The sequence below is a fragment of the Pantherophis guttatus genome, chromosome 3 (genome assembly GCF_059756535.1).
Source record: "Pantherophis guttatus breed Tessera chromosome 3, ASM5975653v1, whole genome shotgun sequence".
Taxonomy (NCBI): domain Eukaryota; kingdom Metazoa; phylum Chordata; class Lepidosauria; order Squamata; family Colubridae; genus Pantherophis; species Pantherophis guttatus.
In genome coordinates, this window is record NC_142065.1 from 174,560,779 (window position 1) to 174,585,415 (window position 24,637).

The window sequence follows — 24,637 nt, forward strand, 5'->3', positions numbered from 1 at the left end:
TGTTATGCTTTAACTTCTAAACTACCAAATTTATTTTCATTTTAGCCTGTCTAACCCAAATTACAGTACCTTCTATCCATCCCAAATCAAGAGCAAGCACTGTTAAAAATGATTCACCGTACATCGGGGTGTCAAACTCACGTCATCACGGTAGCGTCACATGATGTATTGGGACTTTTTTCCCCCTTTGCTAAACCGGGGGTGAGCATGGCCAGTGCGTGATGCATCTGGCCTGAGGACCAGTTATTTGACAGCCCTGCCATACATGAACTCAGGAGAGATTTGTAGCAGAGGTGGGTTTCAGCAGGTTCTGACCAATTCTGAAGAACCGGTAGCGGAAATTTTTAGTAGTTCGGAGAACCGGTAGTAAAAATACTGACTGGCCCCGCCCCCATCTATTCTCTGCCTCCCAAATCCCAGCTGATCAGGAGGAAATGTAGACTTTACAGTATCCATGCCCACCAAGCCACACCCACCAAGCCATGCCAGCCCACCAAGCCACATCCATAGAACTGGTAGTAAAAATTTTTGAAACCCACCACTGATTTGTAGGTTAGGTAATATTGTCAGTCATTACTTTTTCTGGAACTGGAAAAATTACAGGTAGTCCTTGGTTAATACCTGGTTGCTTAATGACCATTTGAAGTTATGGTGGCCTCCAAAAGGTTACTTTGTGGCCTGTAAAGCACTTCTAACCACTGTAAAATGTCACACAGCAGCCCCACAATCATTTGACTACATTTCAGGTGTAGGCAACCCACTCAATTTACAACTAGTTGCAGTGTTCCATAGTCACGTGCCCCCGACTATGCCACATTTTTTTTTTTTGCTGTTTTCTGCTAGAAAGCCTATTGCGTGCACTGGATTCACTTAAGGACCACATGGTTTGCTTAACAACCATAGTGGCTCACTTTACAGCCATCATAAAATGGTTTTGAAATTGAGTTCAGTCATCTAGTTGATTGTTTTAATGATTATCCTGCCTTATTACCAAAATTCCATCTGTGGTCGTATCGAGGGCTACAGTACATATTCCAAAAGAGTTCCATTTAGAAAAAAGGCCACGGTAACTCTATGTTTTAGAATATCTGAGTTTATTCATAAATATAAAGATAAAAAACATAACTAAAGGATAATAAGTCCAATTGCCAACATCAGATCTCCAAAGAAGCATCCATAAATACATTCTCTTACAAAGCCCAATGTCAGTTTTCACTGAAAGAAGCTTTAGATCAGATTGGTTTCCACATAATTATTATTTATTTATTTCAGTGTTTTTATTCATTTTTTAGCCAAAACATCTGAAATTCAATCTTAAAACTATTTGCACAACCCGCTACATCAGAGCTACGCAAGTTGTAGATGGAAAAAGGCCATGTTAATAAATTAAAAATATTAGCTGTCTGCAAAGAAATAGCTGGTATGCCAATTACAGGTAGTCCTCGATTTACGACCACAATTGAGCCTAAAACTTTTGTTGCTAAGTAAAACATTTGTTAAGTAAATTTTCCCCCATTTTATGACCTTTCTTGTCCCAGTTGTTAAATGAATCATTTCAGTTGTCAGATTAGTAACAATTGTTAAGCAAATCTGGTTTTCCGATTGACTTTGCTTGTCAGAAGGTCGCAAAAGGTAATCACATGACCCTGGAACACTGCAATGGTCATAAGTGTGAGTCACTTCCCAAGTGTCTGAATTTTGATCATGTGACTATAGGGATGCTTCTACTGTGGTAAGTGTGAAAAACAATCATCCATTAATTTTTCAGTGCTGTTGCAAATTTAAATGGTCACTAAGTGAACTGCTGCAAGGCGAGGACTACCTATAATTGTCTGATGGCTGGTGGAGCAGCAACTGAGCTGGCAGCATTGGTAAGGCCTGGAAATGTTGGAGCAGTGTGTCTTCGTGGCAATGGTTGCAGATCCTTCCTGAGGGTGAGGATAAATTTATTTTTTTATTATTAAATAAATATGGCTGATGGGCTGCATGCAGGCAATGTCTTGTACCAGCCTTCTCTATATGCTTATCCAGACAGATCATCAATTTGAATATGTTTGATAGAAACAAAATTTTCTAAAATTTCTTTCCACTCAAAATACATCCCATAAAAATTTACTTTGTTAAAAAGTCTGATGAAATATTGCTTCAACATTGTCTGTTTCACAAAAACCCAATAGTGAAATTCTTTACCATTAAATGTATATTGACAGATCCATTCCAATACATATTGCAGTGAAGCACAACATAAATGCTATCTTATTCAATATAATTTTAATATTTTAAAAAAATATTTATACAACTGCCTATCTCACATTAGCAATTCTGGAGGGCTTACAATATTTAAAAACAATACAGTAGTGAAATGCACAATATAAACAGCAGCCAAGGAATCAAATCAGTCTAAAAAATATTGATTAGTGTGATTAATGAATCCAATGAAATGGTTGTATTATTTTTTTATTATTATTTTTTATTTTTTATTTTTTATTTGATTTATATGCCGCCCTTCTCTGAAGACTCAGGGCGGCTTACAATGCGTTAAGCAATAGCCTTCATACTTTTGTATATTTATACAAAGTCAGCTTATTGCCCCCACAAACTGGGTCCTCATTTAACCTACCTTAGAAAGGATGGAAGGCTGAGTCAACCTTGGACCTGGTGAGATTCAAACTTACAGTTAATAGCAGACAGCTGATGTTAATCACAATGCTTTTAGTCTGCTGAGCTACCAGGCCCGGTGCTGAAATTCAAATTCATATAGATAAAATCACGGAGTAAACACTCTGTGAGAGTAAATAGAAAGCAAAAACAAAATAATTCTTCCCTAAATTCATCCTAATTTAGGATTGCTATGATTATGTTCGTGTTATTCAATTATAGCAAATATTTATTCTAATTACACTTGCAGTTTTTCTTTGACAGAATCTGCCTTTTATCCATTTTACACATATGAAGAGGAAGAGTGACTAAAATCTCCACCGCGATTGCACATGTGTAGCCTCGCCTTAACTGAATTTGGGATCTCCTTATATGCAACTTCTTACTAATACTAGTATTGTACAATACTAGTATTGTATCATTCACCTGTAAGCACACCAAAGTCTCTAAGTAATACTTCAACCTTGAAATACACCCATGTCTTAAAAGCCTTATGAAAAGCTATTCAAGTGCTTTTTGCCTACAAATGAAAAATCGCGTAATACTTTATCCTTTCTTTGCCCAAAAAAGTACAATACTAAATTAGAAAATAATATAAATTAGAAATTTTGATATCCTAGATGATTATCAAACTCATTATTAGCAGTGTGCTACCTCACTTGGCCTAATCATAACATTTGACAAATTTATTCCTTTTTCTTTTCTTTGTGAAATCTTTCCAATAAAGCCCGACAGATGCTTCCAGGAATTTGCTGGTGCTTTCTAATTAATGACTGGAGTGCAATTTGGGTCTGAAAATGAAAGAGAAAAAAAGGAAATAATAAAACATTTCATTATCACAATTATGTTGGTAATAAGGATTTACTAGAAGAATAAATGCTAAATTTATGGAAGCTACATCCTTGGTACTCTCACATCCAGGTACTATCTAGACCCAATCTGTTCTGTGTCCCCAAAGGTTCGGAGCAAAGGGAGGCATTATATAAAAATATAGTTGCTGTTTAATTTTTTTATTCTCATAGAAAAGTATACAGGCTAGCAATATCTTGAGAAATGATTTGGGGGTCCCTTCTCACTCCAATTCCCAGATCTAGACTAAATAAAGTCTGTCAGATTATGACTCTTCTTTTCTATATTCTTTTTTATTTTTAAATAAAGCCCTTCTATTCTACCACCTCTTACTATATTTGTCAGAAAATTGTCAGCAGTAGAGTTCTTCAGATTTTGTGGTTCTATAATCCAAGGTCTTGAAGTGGGCATTTAATATTAGAACCATCACTAAAAAGGCACAACCAAGAATGTTCTTCCTGCAACCTCAGGAAGTTCAGACTGTCCCAGGAGCTGTTGATACGGTTTTACAGAGGAATTATTGAGTCTGTCATTTGTACATCTATACTGGTTTGTTAGAGCAACTAAACTGGACAGGTACATACTCCAACAGATAGTTAAGACCGCAGAAAAAACAACTGCAACCAGCCTGCCTTCCATATAAGACATGTATATTGCACAGATCAGAAGGAGGCTGAAAATATATCTACTGACCCCTTATCTTCTAAACCTAAACTCTTTCAACTCCTCCGCTTGGGAGAGTGCTATAGGGCATCACATGCCAAAACAACTAGACTATAAATTTCTGAAGGCACAATAGCTTGATACATTAATCTACAAATCATAATATTAATCTATAAATAAATCTGGGGTCCTAAATGTGTTAAGGGCTCTGTTTCCTGGTTGTATTGCTAACTGGCCAAGTATCTCAGCTGCTATGTATATTTTTTGATGTTTTTATTGTTTCTTATTGTTTTAAAACGTTTCAGTGTTTTAACTGTAATCTATTTCTTGAGTTGCAAGCTACCCAGAGTAAGAATGAAATGGGCAGCTACAGAAATTGAAAAAATAATGGTAAAATAAATTAATAAAATAAAATAAATAATGTTTAAAACCCACAATAGTTAGAACTTACCAATCCATTCAAAGAATATAAAGTCATCTAAAATATTTTGGTTGGTTTTATTTGAAGCTACCTGTTTGTAAACACCGAACCATTTTAAGGTTAATGCCACTAAGTGTAATTTCCACAATTTAGTAATAGAATTTGGTCATTACTAGATTTTATTTGCACTGTTTTGAAAACACAAAAAGAAAATACTTTTCAAGGAATAATTTGAATTATATTAGTCTTATAAAAAACTTTGAGACATTAAATCAATGTAATTCATTAATTTAAAATACAAATATTTGTTGACAATTTAGCAGGAATTGAAGAAGTTTAAACTGCTAAACAAAGCATACCTTTGTAGCCAATTCCTCAGCAGTTACATTTGGATTATACAAAATGGGTTCTCCAATGTAAGTACGAAATTTGACTGGAAATCCACCACACACTGGAAGGAAGGGGATTCGACTATATTCATATAGTCTCCTAGCTAAAGGTCCTGTGAAAGAAAAAAAAAGTTAAAACTAAAACATAACTTGAATCAGTTTAAATACCTAAACTACTGTACATGTTATTGGAATCACTCTTTAGAACTATAGTTGCTCTTCAGCTGCAATATAGTCATAAAGCTATTCATTTAAATAAAAATTATACACATCTGCATGTACGTGCGCGCACACACACACACACACACACACACACACACAAACAGTTTCTAGCAAGCAAAAAATTAAAATAGAGGGATTTCTATTTAGTATTGCATCCCAAAGTCACTCCCTTAAAAAACGGGTTTAACAAAATCCATTGTTTCAGCTGGAGAACAAGGAATCTGTATAGCAGATTAACCTAGGAAAAAATTGATGAAAGAGATCATATTCTCTATTTTTGGGTTGTATGTTGGCTGGTTATTTCACAATTGGAAAAATTTTATGAAGAGCTTTTATAGACATTGGGCTTCAGTAGAAGCCCAGATTCAGCAAAATTTATTTATTTTTATTAATTCTTTCTATGTTGTTCAGTTTTGTAACATAGCTCATAGGCTGCACCAGTCAGATAGAGTAGAGATTTTTTTTTTTCCCCAAGCAAAAGGAACCAACAAGAAAAGGCACATAGGGAAAACTGCTTTTCTATCCTGTTCCTCAGGCAAAGCTTAATTCATTTAATGCTTTCTCTGGATTCAACCAAGATTTCACTAGATTGTAATGAATTTCTCTTTGTTAACATTTGAATTGGCAGATACCCATATACCATGCTTCTATCTTTAGATTCCAAAGACTGAGTATTTTAGCTAAATAGTAATTATGGAAATACTCTGCAAAGGGAAAAAATCCCACAGACAGAAAGAAATGCATATATTTGCTTATTCTAATATGATTTACTTTTTTCCCCTTCAAAATATGAGTACTTAAACTGTTGTTTTTAAAATAATTTTATATATATGCTTACACATTCAACCTAGGGAACTGTGAGAAATGGAATCTGATTCTAAGGTAAGATCACTTTTGTTTGTGTCTTAAATCATACTTTTTTCTTCATAGGAACTACAAGAATTATAAATTTGCCTAGCATTGAGAATTCTGTCTCAAGAACATAACCCTTCTCTACTTGATTTTACTTTATTAGTATAATTTAAGATAGAAACTGCCAACAGCAATTCTTCTTCTAAGGCAGGGCATGGTAATCTTTTCAGCTGCTAGATTTTAGTAATTTTAAAATTAAAAATGTAATTTGAAAGATCTACAGATAATATCCGGAGGGTGCTGTTGGTAACCTGAGGATGCCCTCTTTTTTTCAGCACATCAGATTATCTGCTATCAAAATGTGATCTTCTTTACACTGAATTACTGTTAATAAGGAAGCAGAGATTGAAAAATTTAGACAAGATTAGGACCTTTCAATAACAACAGTAAAGCAACAATTTTCTCAGCAGTAATTTATAGTTGAGAAATATCAGTAGTTTTGGTTACTAGAAGTAGCACGTACCGATATGATAGGAATCTCTGGTCTATCAGTCCTGATCTAAGTAAAGGCTTCCTGTACTCTTGAAATTATGAACAAGAAGCAGAAACTCACTCAACATTGTTAAACTAGGATTTTATGCTCTCCCTGATTGTTCCCCATACTTTGGGCACTGGTATTCAGGCATTTGAACCCTTTTATGATTGACCCTAGTTTTGCTTCCTGTATCTCCTGATTTGTACAGTACTTGTGTGCCCTTTGTTCACCATTCCCTTTCTGGTTTGCTGTGGTGGGTTTAATCCTGTGAACTAATCTCCTTCCTCCAGTTTTAGTTTAAAGCCCTTCAGATGGTCTGAGCCAGATGTTTCCCAGACAGGTGCAAAGCCAGACCACTTACTTGCTGGTCTTTGTGAGGTGCAGTCTATCTCTTGCAAGAAGCCCTTCCTGTACATAGTGAGTAATCCATAATATAGATGGTACCATTCTTTAGCCAGAAATTTACTTCTACTATGTTCTCACATTGGATGTTGACCCTTTTCATTTGTTGACAGATGAAAGCACCACCTGCACTCCTGTCTCTTTGGCTTTCCTGCCTAATTGCTCATAGTTCATTGAAATTGTTTTCAGGCTCTTAGTTGTATCATTTGTTCCAACGTGACTGAGGAGAAATAGATAGCAATCCATAGGCTTGATTATTTCTGTCACATTTTTAATCTTTGCACCTGGTAGACAACATACTTCCCTTAAGAAATTGTCTGGTCTACAAATAGATGACTCTGTTCTTCTAAATATTGAGTCATTGCACACCTTTTTTCTTTGAGAAAGTCTAAGCTACTTTATTTCTTATTATTGGAATCTTACTTATCACTGAAACATTTGAGAAAGTCTTTTCTTCAGCTGTCTATATGTTTCCTTCCTGGGGAATGATATGAAATTTACTGCGCAGTTCCAGAGAAGGCCTGGGCTGCCTTCTCAATCTTTTTGTTCTTTATGTGACATACTACCCTTGCCTTTCCTCTTGTTTGGATAGAGACTTCTGATTTTAACAGTTCATCATGTTCTTCATGTCCACTATGGAAATTTGCCTAAACCGTAAGATGGGTGGCAAATAAGTTTGATAAATAAACACACTTGAAAGTGTCTAGTGCGGGAGTGTCAGGAGTTTTAATGGCTTACCTGCCTTCAAATTCTTCACCTTTTCTTCAAGTAATCTAACCAATTTACACCTATTGCAAGTGTCATTTGAGTCCTCCATAGGTAAGAATACAAGCATTGAATACACATTGCATGTAACCATGTTACCAGACACTTTCCTTTGTTATTTTTCATGCAAAAATTTATTCTGTAGTATTTTTTATAACTGCACAAGAGGCAGACAAATAGTGTTTTTTCTCTTGTGGCACTGTTTATAAGTCCTAAAGAAGTAGAGCAGAGCCTTTATAAAAAAAGTAGAAAACATATATAAAAGAAAATCAAGAAATAAAAGTTTTTATAAAAAGGGAAAAATTATAATATGTATAAAAGTAATAAAAAATGAAACACACACACACGTGTGTATGTAAAATGTAAAACAGAAAAATACTAACAGAGAAGACTGCTATTAAATATCTCTTGTTTTCTTCATTTCCAACAAAAGAACATGCTTTACAATGCCATTTAAAAAAACCAGAATAAAGAAAGTGGGTTGTGGTTTGAAACTCAAAGAAACATGGTCAGGAAATGAATTTAAGTCTCCAAATTAATTGCATTCTAGATACTGAAGGAGCTTGCCAATAATCTGATCAAGTTTACAACCAAGTAAGGAAAGATTTCTGCAAGGGGTAACAAGCTAATCAGAAGCTTACCAACAGTGCAAAGATTCAAATGAAAAGACATTGCATAGCAGGATGCTGAAGCTACCAGTAGTAATAAATGTATTTAGCTCCTGGCTTAGTTAATACTGTGAGAACTGATAAATTTGGTTCTGATTTCAGACTGCCACAAAAATTCTGTATGGAAATGTTACAACTAAATTCTAACAAGACAGAAAGCAGATTAATAATTTATAGCATAAAATGATGGGGAGTTCAGGGTATGGTTGAATGAATAAGAAATCTGGCATGTAAAGAATTAATTAAAAGGACTGGAAAAAATTCAATATATCAATCACAGGTGCATCATCAGTCTCAAGTCCCTTTGCACCCACAAGAGATCTAAGTCCAGCCCACCTTGAATTCTGTTCACTCTTATCTACCACCGATTCACTTCGACCATTAGTAGTTCAGATTCTTAGAATGTTAACCTGCAATAAACCTGTATTCATTTGAACCAACTTGGCTCCTGATTTCCTGCGCTTGATATACTTCACTGTGCTACATTTTTATTTCAAATATTGCTCTTCAGTTATCAGCAATGAGCAGAGAACAGGGTGTAACAAATTGTAATAGGGTTACAACATCTGTTTGCAAAGTATTCTGGAGAGGCCTTGATGCATATCACTCCTGTGATTAAAAGCTGTAATTGTTGTGCATATTTTCTCCTTCCCTCTTCATTTGCCAAATAGAGAAAAGGGTAAACAAAGCAGCTATTTTTTGCAGACCTTCCGACAATCTGAAAGTTCCTAAGTGTTTGGAATAGTGTGAAGCTAAAGAACAAACTCTGCATTTGTATTGTACTTCAAGAAAACCTCTTGCTTCACCTATAAAGCACAGGGATGACTGTGTACCATGCAATACATTGTTTTAGTTTCCCAAGAAAAGTGTTTCTTCATCAAGGCAATTAAAAGTACAATAGAATAAAAATAATTTATCAGTCTATTAACCTGGTAGACTCAGCCGTGAGCTCAGTTAAACTCTGCTTCCCAAAGAGAATGGGCTAGGGACCTCTTTGTGTCTTATACACTCTATCTAAATGCTATGGAAAACATAGAGCTATAGACTGAACAACAAATAATTTTCAAATTAAAATATGCAATATAAGTATGCCTTACTTGATTGCCCAAAGATCCAATATCCTTCTCGAATATTTTGTGTACACATGGGTATAATAGGCTAAAGAAAAAAAAAAGATATATTTTTTAAAAAAATATTTAATTATATTAAAGTATTAAGAGACCATCAGCCCCTATTTTATTTATTTATTTATTTATACAGGTAGTCTTCAATTTACAACAATTCATTTTGTGACTGTTCAAAGTGAAAAAAGTGACTTGGGACAGTTTTCACACTTACAACCATTGCAACAATCTCCTGGTCACATGATCAAAAATAAGACATTTGGCAACTGACTCATATTTATGACGTTTGCAGTGTCCCAGGGTCATGTGATCACCAGTTGTGACTTTCTGAAACCAAAGTCAATGAGGGAGCTAGATTCACTTAACAACAATGTTACTAACTTAAGAACTGCAGTGATTCATTTAACAACTGTGGCAAAGAAAGTTGTAAATTGGAGCAAAGCTCACTTAACAACTGTCTCGTTTAACAACAGACATTTTGGACTCAATTGTGGTCCTAAGTCAAGGACTACCTATACTTCATATTTATTAATTTTCCATTTCCCTTGGAGAGGGGCTCTGGGCAGTACACGAGATCATCAATATAATGAAACATTAAAATCAGAGTAATTAAAAGTTTTAAAATTATAAAAAACATCATTATAAAAATTTCAGAAGGTGAAGACTTTGTCAAAGAGGCACATGTGGCTGTTTTGAATATGTATGAGAGGAGCGAGGTTCCTCACCATTTTAAGCTACTCTTTGCACAAAAGTTGGGATAAACATTAATCACTTGGGCACCCCTTATTTTGATACGCTGAGGTCTTTTCACAGAGCAGGTATTATAATTTCTTACTGATCTTGCTTAGTTCTGATGCACAGCCCTAACATTCTTATCTTTTCTAACTCAATCTGCACTTAAGGTATGCCTAATTATTATCATTGATCAACGATAGTTTTTCTTAATATTTAAGACTCTGCCTTTCAGCCTCATAATCTTCAATTTCTATATGCTTAAAACAAATATAAGACTAGCAACACCAATCATAATGTAGTGATGTCTGGTCAAATAATTTTATTATATTTTGCAAAGCATACACATTAGAACAACAGCATAAACTAATGATCAAGAAAAAAATAAAGAGTAAAAAGAGAATAGGGATAGAAAAGTATAAAGGAAAAGAAAGGAAAACATAAATATATACAAACAATGACGTCTGGCTGCTTCCAAGCATATGAAGAACCCTTTTTCTATTTTCCCTTTTCTTTTGGGAAGAAAATGGACATTTTGCTACGGTCTTAAACTAAGAGTTGAATATAATGTACTAGTTTGGATTGCATGTCACATTAAATATCCACCCACATTAAATATCAATCAATTACTCAATCATGTAGCAGGGAGTTCTGGATTATATTTTACATTTGTTTTGCTCAATATCCATAATATATTTGGTTATTCACAGTTCCTTCTATATAATATGAATCTCATGAACCAGAATGGCTTTTTTTCAAGCACAAATTATAAAGAGAATTTGTGATAAATATAGAACAGTCAGTACTAAAATAAACACACCTTCTAAAATGGAAACAATAATGTTGTCACCCAGAAAAAACAGGGAACTTTTTTAGGGCCAATGGCACACAGGGAATTTGAACACTTGCAGCAAATACTTTCATAAAAGTTTCCTGTTGCACATTCAGAAAACATTCAGTAGATATGTGAATATCTACTACTTAATGTGTATCAGTTGCATTATCAAGGGACAATCTGGTTTCTTTAAGAGAGAAACACTCTCGTTTCTTATGGCCAAAATAATTTTATCTTTACTCAATAATGCAATCAATAGTAGCACTATCAAAATACCATATTTATTCCTTAGTTTAAGAACTCTTACTAACTATTCAATTATTTTGGTTTAATTTGTAGACGTAATCTGAAGATAAAACTTTTATTACCTTACTTTTTTCATGGCCCATAACAAGCCTCAAATTTTGCAATAGGATTTAAAAGGCATTGCTTTCTTAATCCCCGAATATAAATGTATTATACAATTCAAAGATATCTGCTCCAGCCACTTCCTAGAACAGTGCTATTTTCTTTTTTCTTTTTTTAGTTCAGTGACGCAGAATGTGCTGCGAGCTGCACTGGCTCCCTATTGGTCTCCAGTCACAATTCAAGGTGGTTATTACCTTTAAAGCCCTACATGGCCCTACATGGCTCAGGGCCAGGTTATCTTCGAGACTTCCTTCTACCGCATAGCTCCCAGCGACCGGTAAGATCCCACAGAGTTGGTCTCCTCCGGGTCCCGTCAGCTAAACAATGCTGGCTGGCGGGCCCGTGGGGAGGGCCTTGTCTATTGCTGCCCCAGCTCTCTGGAACCAGTTACCTCCTGAGGTCCGGACCATCCCCACCCTATTGGCTTTCTGAAAAGCAATGAAGACCTGGCTTTTCCAGCAGGCCTGGGGCCGTTGATCTTGCTTTGCGATCTGACGAGATCCGGCCATGAATGGTGTGAATGGGTTTTAATGTTTTTAATGTTTTTAATTTTTAAGTGTTTTTATAGTGATTTTTTGAGTGTATTGTGAGCCACCCTGGGTCTTCGGAGAGGGGCGGCATATAAATTGAATAAATAAATAAATAAATGTTCATGTAGCTCAAATATATATACATGTCACGTTCCAGGACAACTTTAGAACATATGGCAGCATCTTCAGCTATTTAACTATATATCTAAGTTTTTTTCATGGTAACTAATTGCTGTCATGTAATCCTTGCTGTTAAGAAATCCTTGCTGAAAGAATTGCCTTTGATTTCCACATTCCTAGGAAGCCTCAAGTTTGGCAATGACTTTCAAGCATCTTTAAAAAAAAAAGAAGAGGAGGAAGAAGAAGAAGCTAACGGTAAAAAAAAAAACCACTATTCTGTAAAGATTGCTTGGTAATGTTGCAACAGATCTTCCAGTCTTTTGCTGATTCTAATTTACAGTGCAACAATAATTGCTGTAAAACAGTGTGAACACTGTAAAACAGGTTTAATAAACCTTTTAATAAACAAACAGAAAGTTTTTAAAAAATGTTTGTTCTTTGTTTTAATCAAACCTTTGACTCTAGCATCCATTACTGCTGCAGAAGAATTCACTTCTGACACCAAGTGTTGTTCATTTGCAAGAAAGCTACGGCATGGTAGAAAAGAGAAGGTAGTTTAAAAACTGATGGGTGGAAATACCAGCAGATGACATAGCAAACATTCAGACCAGTTACAAGTACCTGGTATCCCACAATTACACGGGAATCACATGGCAGGCAAAGAAGACAACAACATTTAAGTACCATTAAAGGATAACACAGGTCCTGAAGGGCCAATTCAATGGGAAGAACAAGATATACACCATCAATGTGTATGACTTGCCAGTCAGTATAGTGAACTGACCAAAGCAAGGATATGAGGGCTGCCAATATAAAGATCTGGAAGTTTCTCACAATGTTTGGATGAGAAAGAGAGTGTCGAGACATCCCACGCTTGAGGAAGCATTACAGAAAGCGTCAAAGGAGTATAAGCTATATGCTGATAGGAAAAGAATGGATCATAAGCCATTCCGGGTGGGGGACCAGGTATATGTGTCTACTAAATACATCAAGCTGAAAGTACCCAGTAGAAAACTAGGTCCCAAATACCTTGGACTGTTCACTATTACGAAAGTCATAAACCCGGTAACAGTTGAATTAAAGTTACCATCTTTACTGGGTAAAGTTCACCCGGTATTTCACAGCAGTCTGCTAAAACCTGTAGATAGTGTACGGGACCCTTTAGAACGTCCAGGGCCGCTGAGTGGGGACCAATATGAAATTGTTGACATACTGGACTCCAAAATAAGTAGAGGAAGGCTTAAGTATTTAGTACAATGGAAGGGCTACCCGTTGGAGGCGGCATCCTGGGTTCCTGTTGAAAACCTTAAGGCGAATAAACTGCGGAAATTGTACCACAGAAAATATCCTCATAAACCTGGAGGTGGCAGAAAGACGAACAATTAACGAACCTGTACTAACCCTTTCCTTTATATCTTGCAGGTGGATTCCTGGTAGGGGGAGCCGCCTGTTGAGACATCCCACGCTTGACACACTGGGGATAAGAGCAAAGCAAAGATCTCACCATGCAAAACCGGAAACGCTATGGAAGGATCGTGGGCTGCAATGGGGGGAAGGGCATATTCACGGTGATGGGGGTGATAGAGGCTTGGTAGGCGGACGGTCATGCTGCGGACGGGATAGGGGCCGTTTGGTTGTTTGCTGCCGCCTATTTGCGCATCCGAGTGACGTGGCAGCTGGCGCAATTGCGGGGCTGGAAACCCGGGAGCGTAGCCGATTGGAAGACTGAGTGGCGCGGCTATTTAAACGGCGTTAGGTTGCAGTAGATCCCAAAGCCAACTTTGTGTTATTGCATATTGACCTCAACCTTTGTCTGCGGCAAACCTGGAGAATAAATAAACCTGTTTCCTGCTCAAGGCTTTATTCGGCTGCAGTGCCAGGGTTTGTTGAGCGGTCTGAGAGAGAGGAGGAGGAATCTGGTGTCAAAGTGATTGTTGTGGATGAAACTCAGAATATTCAAGTGTACATCGGTAAAATGACACCAAAAGATTAGATCCTGAAAAAGTGCCTGAAGCAGAAACAGATATGCAAGAAAAATCAAGCAGAGGAAGTGCCATGGCAAGGCAAGACCCTGCATGGGATGCACCATTGATAGCTGAGGTGCTGACACTGGGCGATCCTACTTGAAGCACTGATCACAGCAGCACAATAGTCACTAAGCAATACATTCATAAAAGCATAGATCAACCACATTAGACAGGATCTGAGGTTCAGACTATGCAAAGAGGACACAGAAGATTTAATTTATTCCCATTCAAGTCACTGTTTTCTATGTGCTATAGTCAGTCCCAGATAGGCCCATAGATACTGAACTTCCCTACCCATCCTGCCTTGGTCAACTGAGAATTTTACATAATGCTTTTAAATAAGGTGATGATAAAAATTAGATTATCAGTTTTAGTAATGCTTATGACAAATGCAGCATTCTCTACTAATGGTAAAGTCAGCCGGTCATTTTGGCCAGAGTATCACAAATGGAAACAAAGTCCCACTTTAATGCATGATAGATTATCTGTTCTAACAAGCAAGATAGTCGTGTTGCAGTGTATAGGTAAACTTGGTATACTTATTTTTGTATAAAAATAAAGTGAACTGTAAATTGTTGAATAAGATTAGAATACCCCCCCTACTCTTGAGTATTAAAAAATGCAAAATACTGGGTCTGAAATAGTAGTGGGATTCAAAAATTTTTACTACCGGTTCTGTGGGTGTGGCTTGGTGGGCGTGGTATAGCTTGGTGGGCATGACATGGTGGGCATGGCAGGAGAAGGTTACTGCAAAATCCCCATTTCCTCTCATTCAGCTGGGACTCAGGAGGCAGAGAATAGATGGGGGCAGGGCCAGTCAGAGGTATATTTACCGGTTCTCCGAACTGTTCAAAATTTCTGCTACCGGTTCTCCAGAACTGCTCAGAACCTGCTGAAACCCACCTCTGGTCTGAAGGGATAGAATGAAACCAAAAACCAAAAACCAGGGAACAGAAAAGATTTGAAATGCTAGGAATCTAAGTGAAAAGGATCCAATTGTGTGAGACTTAATTTTCTATCCAAGTTCTGTACAGTAGTACCTTGATAGTCATTGTTGTTTCCAGGAGATGTGATGAGTACCAGAAACGATGAGTACCAAACAATTTTTTTCCCATAAGGAATAATACAATGAGTCACAAGGCAGCCTACACTGACAAGTTCTAACTTGTGTGCCAAGTACCAAACAAACAATGAGTACCAGGACAAAATTTTCAAATCAAAATGTATTGAGTACCAAATTAGATGAGTTTCAAAGCAGTTGAGTACCAAGACACCACTGTTTTTTAAAAACTATTTCTATTTGCATAATTAGTTTCATTAAACATTCTAATATGGCCCTTACTTGATATTTTTGAACTTTGCTTCCATACTGGATACCTGGTTCAATCATCATGATGTATACACAAAATGTCAATTATTTAATAATAAATCTTTGGAATAGATCAGGACTTCCCATTTTTTTTAACTGAATGAATGTCTAATCAGAGAGTTAAAAATAAAAAATTGTAGTTTGTTAAATAATTGAATATTAAGAAAATATTTGAGATATTGAAATACTTATCATTAAGATAATGGAAGAACAGTATTTTCTTTCATAGCAGAAGTCACAGAAGATATGATATAAGCAATAGGGGAAGTACAGTATGGACCTAGTTGAAGGAAAAGAGGTCTGCTGTCATGGCCATGAAGAATTAAGTCAAAAATTATTCCCTTTTGTTCCAAAATTGGGAAATATGAACTAGGCTACCACTACTTTACTTATTTAACTCTCAAACAGCAAAATATATTTACATTAAATATACTTTGTGAGTTGTTATCTTCAAGAAAACCTATCACAATACTTCTCTAAAAAACTAAGTTTTCCAGTTGTTTAGCATCATGTTCTGTCTGATAAAATGTAATCAGCAAAGATTTAATAATGATATGAACACCATACTTACCACTTTCATATCTACAGCTAACTGAGCGAAACCTTTACGCTTATGCCATATGAGCTTGTATGATTTATCACTAAAGAGTGCTTCTCTCATTCCTCCTGGAGAAATTCCAAGTAGCTTGCCTTTCTTGAGAACATTTAAACACTCTTCCTTTTTATTTTGAATAATACCTGTCACACCAGTTAATACTTGAACACCTGAAAGAAAGTGCAAGATTACAAAATAATATGCTATGTGTAAAAATCTATGAAGTTGCATTAATGCTTTACCTTAAGGTAATAGAGGGAATCAGAACTGTAAAATGTGTGGGTCTGATTGGGATTCTATGTAAGGAGAAAGACATTTTCAGTCTTCATTTATTTTAATTTTTAATTTCACCTGAAGGCTGAAATACCAGTTACCGTATTTTCCGGCATATAAGACGACTTTTTAACACATGAAAATCTTCTCAAAAGTTGGGGATTGTCTTATACACTGGGTGTTGTTCTGCTGTAACCAGGCAGACCAGCCCGAAAGGCTCTGACGAGCCTTAAATGGCTCTGGCGATCCAAGCTCTGACGATCCCAGCTGCATTGCCTGCTAATCAGGCAACGCAGCTGGGATCGCCAGAACCATGTAAAAGGAAAAAAGATTTTCCCCTCCAGCTTGCTTACCTTAGCTGCTAGTCGCAACGCTTGTCTTGCTTCGCTTGCCTGAATCCATTCCATCAGCAAGCCACTCCCTGCCTGCAATCAAGCAGGCAGGGAGTTGTGGACTTCAACTCCCAGAATTCCTCAGCCAGCAAAACAAAGCTGGCTGAGGAATTCTGGGAGTTGAAGTCTACAAGTCTTAAAGTTGCCAAGGTTGGAGACCCCTGTTCTATTGGATAAGTTTTTTTCCCCTTTTGGAGCTTTAAAAAAAATAGTTAATTGGGGTTTTTTTTAGTTGTTCTTTTTTAGACCTAGCCATTTAAAGTTTAGGAAGTTTTAATTTTAGTTTTCATATAAAAATAAAATAAAATAAAATAATATTTGTGCAGCTTTCTGAGATTTAGTGTGTTTCTGTAGTGTTTCACGCTAACTACACAAACACACAAAATCTCACAAAGCTGTATGTGGAATTTTGTGTGTGTAAAGTGTGAAAGTTGTTTTTTTGGGGCTTTTTGTGGCTGTGTGAGGTTCCTGCTTGTTGCAGGGGCCATTTTGGGTCTAGCACTGCTGCTTTTACATTGTGGGTGAGCCAGTTGATGTTTTTTAATTTTTATTTGATGTGCGTTGGAAGAGGGGTAGTCTTATACGGTGAGTATAGCATAAACCCTATATTTTAAGAGGAAAAGTCGGGGGTCATCTTATACACCCAGTCGTCTTATACACAGGAAAATACGGTATATGAAAATATACTTTCAACCAATAACATATTTTCAATTAATTTTCTATGTTAAAAATTGCAGAACCTATTTTGAACTGATACATTGAAATTATTTTTAATACATGTAAGTCATTATGGAAATATTTCATATATTTGGCCAAATAAAAGTATTTTCAAAATTTATACTGTGAAAGAATTTATTAAGACTATGAAAATTAATCTGTAATACAAAAATTGTGTCTATACTATATATTTGAAAAACAGATTAAGAAATGGGCAATGCCACAGCATAACTTTATCCTACTTTGTTAACTGTGTTGCCTAACTATGTACCTGCATGGAGAATTTGAAATTTGCATGGAAATGTGTAGTTTTTAAATGACCCCAATTGATTTAATATAGTATAAAATAGCAATTCAGCACTATGCCAATGCAAGATGAGGTGCATTATGCCTACACTACCTAATTTATAAATAATTTTGTTTCTTGTTTGTGGAACAAATTAAAGGAATGAAACTGTTTGGGTATTTTCTGATAGAACACAGATTACAGCCAGACTGGCATGGATTAGCAGCAGAAGGACGTGTCAGATGATGTGCAAGTTTAATTCATCATCATCATCATCATCATCATCATCATCATCATCATCATCATCTATGCTGGGACCTCCTGAATGAAAGCAGGTAAAGAAGGAGCAATGCACACTAACCCTAAAATCAGTTCAGGTCACTCTAAGGGTTTTTTCCACAGGGTTTTTTCTGTGTCCTAATAACTCAGTTCATCAACTGAGTGGTTCTGCAAAACATCCAGAACTGCAGTGTGTTAGTTTGGGGTTAGGTTTGTGTAACACTTCTACTAATGTCATATTCTCTATTATTTCATTTTCTTTTCACAAGCAACCGATTCTAAGAACTGACTAGATTATGTCAGAGGCCTAGGTAAAACTGTTAGTTTCATATATAGATAAGAATATGATTCAATAGAAGTAAATACTTTTTCCTACTCTTTTGTTTAACACGCTTCTAAATCACTAATGCTAACTAACAATTTCTAGCAAATAGAAAGTGTTCTCTAAAGTAAGTTTTGAGAACTTTTGACAGCTGCTGGCTACCAACACAGGAAACTGATCATATAAAAATCCATGTTTCAAGCTTCCTAAAGTTTGGAAAAACAAACTGAATGAAATGTTTTACCATCATACATATTAATATAATTTATAAACATCACCTGGAAATATGAAAACACAATCATCTGCTATTGAGTAACAACACCTGCGCTTCAGAATAAAAATTTTAGCCAGAAAACACAAGTAGTCCAAGGGAACCGCTCCATGGTAATAAATAATTAGCCCTGGCCCATCTGGTATGTTTTCGATGCCATGTAGCTCATACCCTGTTTGAAATGCAAAATATAAATCAACGGTTATTCCATATTGTGCTATATAAATCAGTAATGCACTAATTAAAATACCATGCACATTTACTATATGAATCTTTCTATTGCAGACTATCAAATTTTAGATATGATTAACTAGTAAGTACCATAGTCACAATCAAACAACTGCCTGAAATTCCCATGTACTGAAAGCTGCCATCTATGGTCAAATATAGTTTGAATTAAGAGTATATTTTCTGTGGAATTAAAAACTTCTTTCATTTATGGAGTCATAGCAAGCAATGGCATCTAACTGACCTTGGCTGATTAGACCTAATTAGTACTTAAGTGGAATCTAACAGGAAATTCCAGAGCTGTAGTCTGCTCCAGAAAAATTAGGCATTTCTTAGAACATCAATAATACAACTTATGTAACGTTGCTAAGAAAACTGTATTGCACATGTCTAGTATGATGGCTTGGGGAAGTGTTAACCATTTAAGAAACGGTTTTCCAAAAATCCAATCACTGAAACATTCCAGTGACTGAGCAAGAGATAAGGCATTTTCTTCAATTAACTGGTCTTTTTGCATCCCAAGATCTATCCCAGAATTTGTATCTACCCTGCTCCCACCTTCCAAGAACATGTTTGCTACAGATTTTACAGGGAGGGAAGAACCAGCAAATACTACTGCCTCACTTCTTTATTCAGAGCACCCACAGCAGAATTCTTATGAGATACTTTCAATGATGGATTCCTGTGCTGAAATGAGGAACACTTGGCAGTAGGGAAAAAGCTATGCTATGGTGCATAAACTTGAGCATCTGAAGATAACAAGCCTGTCACTCAAGTGTTTCAACTCAACAATTGGAGCATCCTTGTCAGTTGGTACTAGCAAGGATGCTGCGATTTGTATTTGTAGTCACAACCCAAGATACTAGTAGAGCAGATGTATTTATAAATCTGTAGTCCTTACAGAGAACTGAACCAACAGGTAATGACCCTTTGGCCAAAAGCAGAGCACTGAAAATAATCAACCGTTTGGTGTTGGTTGGTTGACTAAGTAACAAAAGCCTCTTCCCAATCTTTCAGTTTTGTACCGTATTGCAAATGTTTTCTACTACAAAAATGTGAAATAAAATTACACTGCTGGCATTTTTGTGACAAGTCTCTCCTTCCAAGCATCTTACGATATAATGAAGGCTATACTGTCTTTGGGCTCCTTTACTGAATCATAATATCCAATCATATTGGGTTAGTAGAAGTTGGAAGGCAAAACAAGGCAGGAGTCCCCTCCAGTGACCCTCTTTTTCCTCTCAGTGCAATAAAATGATTCAGCAACACTAGTTGCTTCAAAATGGCATTTCTCAAGTAGCAAAAAGCCAGAACTAATTATAATGGTAGGCATATTATGGTAGCTGTGGTAGATGACCAATAGACCATCTACCACAGGTCCATCTTCACCTGGCAGCACACTTAACATGCACCATTATTCACCATTAGATTTGCAACCATCAGGAACAGAAATTTGACATTATTTGAAGTAATTGCCCAAGCCTATACTGCAGGGCTGGACTAATACTGATCCTTCAAACATCTAACAACAAAATCCAAAGAAACAAGACACATAAAGTAAAGTGACACAGATATTTAAGAAATAAGTAAAATGTATTAAATACTAACATTATTTGTGAGTTCACTCTGGATGTTGGTCAATGTTTCCAATTTTAGTGCTTTTGTATAATACATATTGACAATTGGAGAACTAGCTAATAATAGCTAGCTAATAATAGTTTAAAAACAAATATTGTTTTGGCTGTTCACCACCCAGAATAATGTTCAGTGATATAGGCAGCCATACACATTTATTAAGTGAATAATTTATGGAAGACTTTGATACAAAATACTATAAGTTAAACATCCATTATCTCAGTAAGTACAGTTATGCTGAATGATCCAACAAATATAGATAATTCTGTAACAGAATCTAAGTTTCTCACTATTACACATTTGCTTACCATGCCATAATCTTCCATATCCATCCAATATGATTGCTATTATTAGCCTCACAGGATCCCATATATTACTGGAATAATTTCCATTCAGTTTGCAAGTCCTTTCATACAAGAGGAGGAATAAAGCGGAAATATAGAAAAATAATACGATGGCAAGTGGAACGGCAAATAATATAGTAAAAAGCAGCAGCACTGAGCAAGCAACTATATAAAGAAGATTGTTAAGAAGCCATTCTTCCAAAAGATATTGAAGGCATGTAGAGAAGATCATTGTTGACTATCAAGGCAAGCAGCATTTAGTCACATTCTTTCCACAGCACTATTGTGTCTTCATCCCACAGAAAATAATTCAAGTGCTCAGTCAGAAACATCACAGAGGTCTAAATATGCTAGCTATGCAACAATCAAGATAATCTTGATAAAACACACCCAAATCTAAATCAACCAATCCAAATGATAGATCCAGTTCAAGTATATGGAGCATAAAATTAATTACTAGAAATGTGAATGTTCCTAATATATGCAGTTGTGTGTGGAGCAAAAAAAAAATAGAAAACACTTTGCTAGGAGAAGAAAGATAAAGTCAGTTAGAATAATACTTCTATAAAATGTGTTATTTGACTGCGTCCTAAAACAGGATGAAATGTTTCTCCATCAAGAAGCAAAAATATATTTTTTCCAAATTTTATATATACTGGATGACCATTAGAGGGCAAAAAAGCCTTTCTATCTTTCAGCTGCTTCCTAAGGATCCTCTTGATTTCTGCAATTCAGATCTGGCAGTCCTTCTGCAGAACAATGTTCTCAACTTTAACAATTTTAAGATGGATAGACTTCAGCTTCCAGAATTTCCCAGTCAGTACAGGGAAAGCAAAGCTTACTTATTGTTGACAGTATCCCATATTTCACTATATATTTTAATCAAAATATCTGCATAACAAATCTTAACAGAACTATATGTCACATGGATTTTCTCCATGATCTATTTTCTAATGTATTATTTCAAGTCTTCTGGAAATTGCTTCAAACCATAGCTGATCTTACCTGCAAAACATCTCAGATGTCCATACCCATTTATAACCAGGAAGAATAACCACGCACAAAAGCACCAGCATCAAGGCTACAAAATCCAGACGACCACTAAATAGACTTTTCAAATTAAAGAGTTTTCAGAGCTTTCCCCTCTCCTTCATTGGCTGTAGGGATTTCTGCAGCCCAGATGCATTAGTGTTAACCAACATAAACATGTATGTTATGTACTTGAGAACCTGAAAAGCATTTCTTCTTCTCTTTAATATGCTGCTGCAAAGTGGGTCAGTGTATTTAATTTCAAAAGAAATGAGCCACAAGGCTTTTCTGAAAATACTTAGCAGATTATATGGGCGCAGTAGGAGAAGTTAGCAAATTTGCAGATGATACTAAGCTGGCAGGAATAGCTAACACCCTGGAAGATAGGCTCAAGATCCAGATGGATCACTGGGCCCTATCTAACAAAATGAAATTCAATGTAGAGAAAAGTAAAGTCCTACACTTAAGCAAGAAAAACCAAAAGTACACATATAGACTGGGTGAAACCAGGTTTAATAGCAGTAACTGTGAGAGGGATCTTGGAGTTTTAGTGGACAACCTGCTAAATATGAGCCAGCAGTGTGTGGCAGCAGCTAAAAAAGCCAATGCAATCCTAAATTGCATCAACAGAGGGATACAATTAAGATCAAGTGAGGTACTAATACCACTCTATAAAGCCTTAATAAGACCACACCTAGAATACTACATCCAGTTTTGGTCATCACACTATAAAATGTTGAGGCGCTAGAAAAAGTGCAGAAAACAACAACCAGGATGATTAACTCTGTTAATCTGTAATCTCCACTGTGGTGTGTCCAGATGTGTTGGAGAGGGAGGCAGTTCCCAGGTAGGGAATTGTATGACCTGAAGTTCAACACATGTGGATGACCTGCCCAGAGGAAACGGTTCCGTCCCACAGCCACTCATTAAACCAGTTCTGCCATTTTCCTCCTCCATTACGCCCCTTTCCTTTTCAAGCCTTGTTTTTATCGTTCGCCAAACAAAAAAACAAAAACAAAAACAAAAACAAAAAAACGCAAACCGAAAGCCTGTCCTAACCATGCAAACCTACGGAAGCTCCCAGGCAACCCCGTCGGTATTTCCTCGCCTCGACTCCACTTGCCTTCTCGTTATCGTTGCTTCTTTCGCTTTCCATCGGTCGTCCCATAGCAGCTCCCGGTCAGTCTCATATTCAGCTTGTACCGGAGGAGGGGAAAAACAAACAAAAATCAGACACAATCAGGGCTTCATGCAAAAAGAGCCTTACCGACCACGGGTGAAGACTATAGAAGGGGGAAAGAGACCCATGATGCTCCAAAGAGGGTTGGTCCTTTACACGTCAATCTTCCTGATCCAGTCTGAAGATTTTGTTTCTTTTCTCAGAGAATAAAACAGCCGCTGAGCTCGCACCTCCTCTCTAAATTTCCCTAATATTCTCATGCAAAATGCCCGAAGAAAATCCGTACAAGTTACGCTGATTATAAAAACGTTCTTGCGACACCAGATCTCAGAGAAAAGCCAACGGCGTTCAGGAGCTGAACCCGAACTCGCCTGGCACGAGCCTCTGTGTAATATAGTGGCTACCGGAAGCATCTCAATGCGTTACAACTGAATCAGCATTGAAGTAAAATCAGTTACTTTAAAGATAGTAACCCTCTTGATAGTATTTTTATTAAGTTCCTAACACCCCAGAATCTTCCGGATGAAGGTGGAATGACTCCCAATGCCCATTTCACTATTGTGGGATTATCCTGCTGTTTCATAAAAGCCAATATATTCATTGAATTTTATTTTTAATTTATTATGTGCCATCAAGCTTTTTTCAGTTCTTGGGGTCCACATAGATTTTATCCATGATGATCTATTCTTTCACATCTTCCAACAGTGCATTTGTCACTGTAACTGAGCCCATCCAGATTGCTGTTGGTCATCCTTTTTTCCCCTTTAGATTCCACCTTCCCCAGCATTAGAGACCTCTCTAGGACGCTAGTCTTTTTAAAAAAAAATGTGTCCCAAATAGAAACATTTTATCCTGGTCATTTGTGCCTTGAGTGAAAAGTCTGGATTGATTTGTTTGATGATCCATCAGTTTGGTGTTTGTTTATTTTTTGGCCGTCCATAGTACTTGGGGGGGGGCATGATGGCTGAATGGTTAAAGAGTTGAGCTTGACAGCTGGAAAGCTAACGGTCTGGGTTCAAGACTTGAGTGTTGTGTGATGTGATGACCTCCTGTTCCTGCCCCAACTCCTGCCCCCCAGCAGTTTAAAAGCTTAAGAAGTGGAAGTGAGCACCACTCCTATAGTCATTCACAACAGAACAGGGGAAGCCTTTATCTTAATAGCCAAGGTGGCACAGTTGTTAGAGTGCAGCCCTGCAGGCTACTTCAGCTGACTGCTAGCTGCAGTTCAGCAGTTCAAATCTCATCAGCTCAAGGTTGACTCAGTCTTCCATCCTTCATAGGTTGATAAAATGAGGACCCAGATTGTTGGAGACAATATGCTGACTCAGTAAATTGCTTAGAGAGAACTGTAAAGCACCCTGAAGCAATATATAAGTCTAAGTGCTATTGCTATCTTAACCTTTTTAAAATTCCCAGTAGTCTTCTCCAACACCAAAGTTCAAAAGCAACTACATTTCCTATCCTGCTTCTTTAATTTCCAACTTTTGCATCCATAGAATGTCACAAGGACTACTTTG

General features: G+C 36.6%; 1 long non-coding RNA gene and 1 pseudogene across 2 annotated transcripts in view; one reads left to right on the top strand and one right to left on the bottom strand.

Annotated features, from left to right (window-relative positions):
- Positions 1-1,077: 1,077 nt before the first annotated feature.
- LOC117672803 (DGAT1/2-independent enzyme synthesizing storage lipids-like) overlaps positions 1,078-24,637 on the bottom strand; it is a 30,193-nt pseudogene continuing 6,633 nt past the window's right edge. The window contains exons 3-9 of the transcript XR_015733414.1: positions 23,064-23,179; positions 20,876-20,973; positions 18,712-18,876; positions 16,141-16,334; positions 9,522-9,582; positions 4,951-5,093; positions 1,078-3,449 (exon numbers count right to left, since the gene is read on the bottom strand). The product of XR_015733414.1 is annotated as a DGAT1/2-independent enzyme synthesizing storage lipids-like (transcript). The remainder of the gene's footprint in view (positions 3,450-4,950; positions 5,094-9,521; positions 9,583-16,140; positions 16,335-18,711; positions 18,877-20,875; positions 20,974-23,063; positions 23,180-24,637) is intronic.
- Positions 11,816-14,036, top strand: LOC132709135 (uncharacterized). Its single transcript, XR_015733382.1, has 2 exons — positions 11,816-12,428; positions 13,596-14,036. It is a non-coding gene; the product is annotated as an uncharacterized LOC132709135 (long non-coding RNA).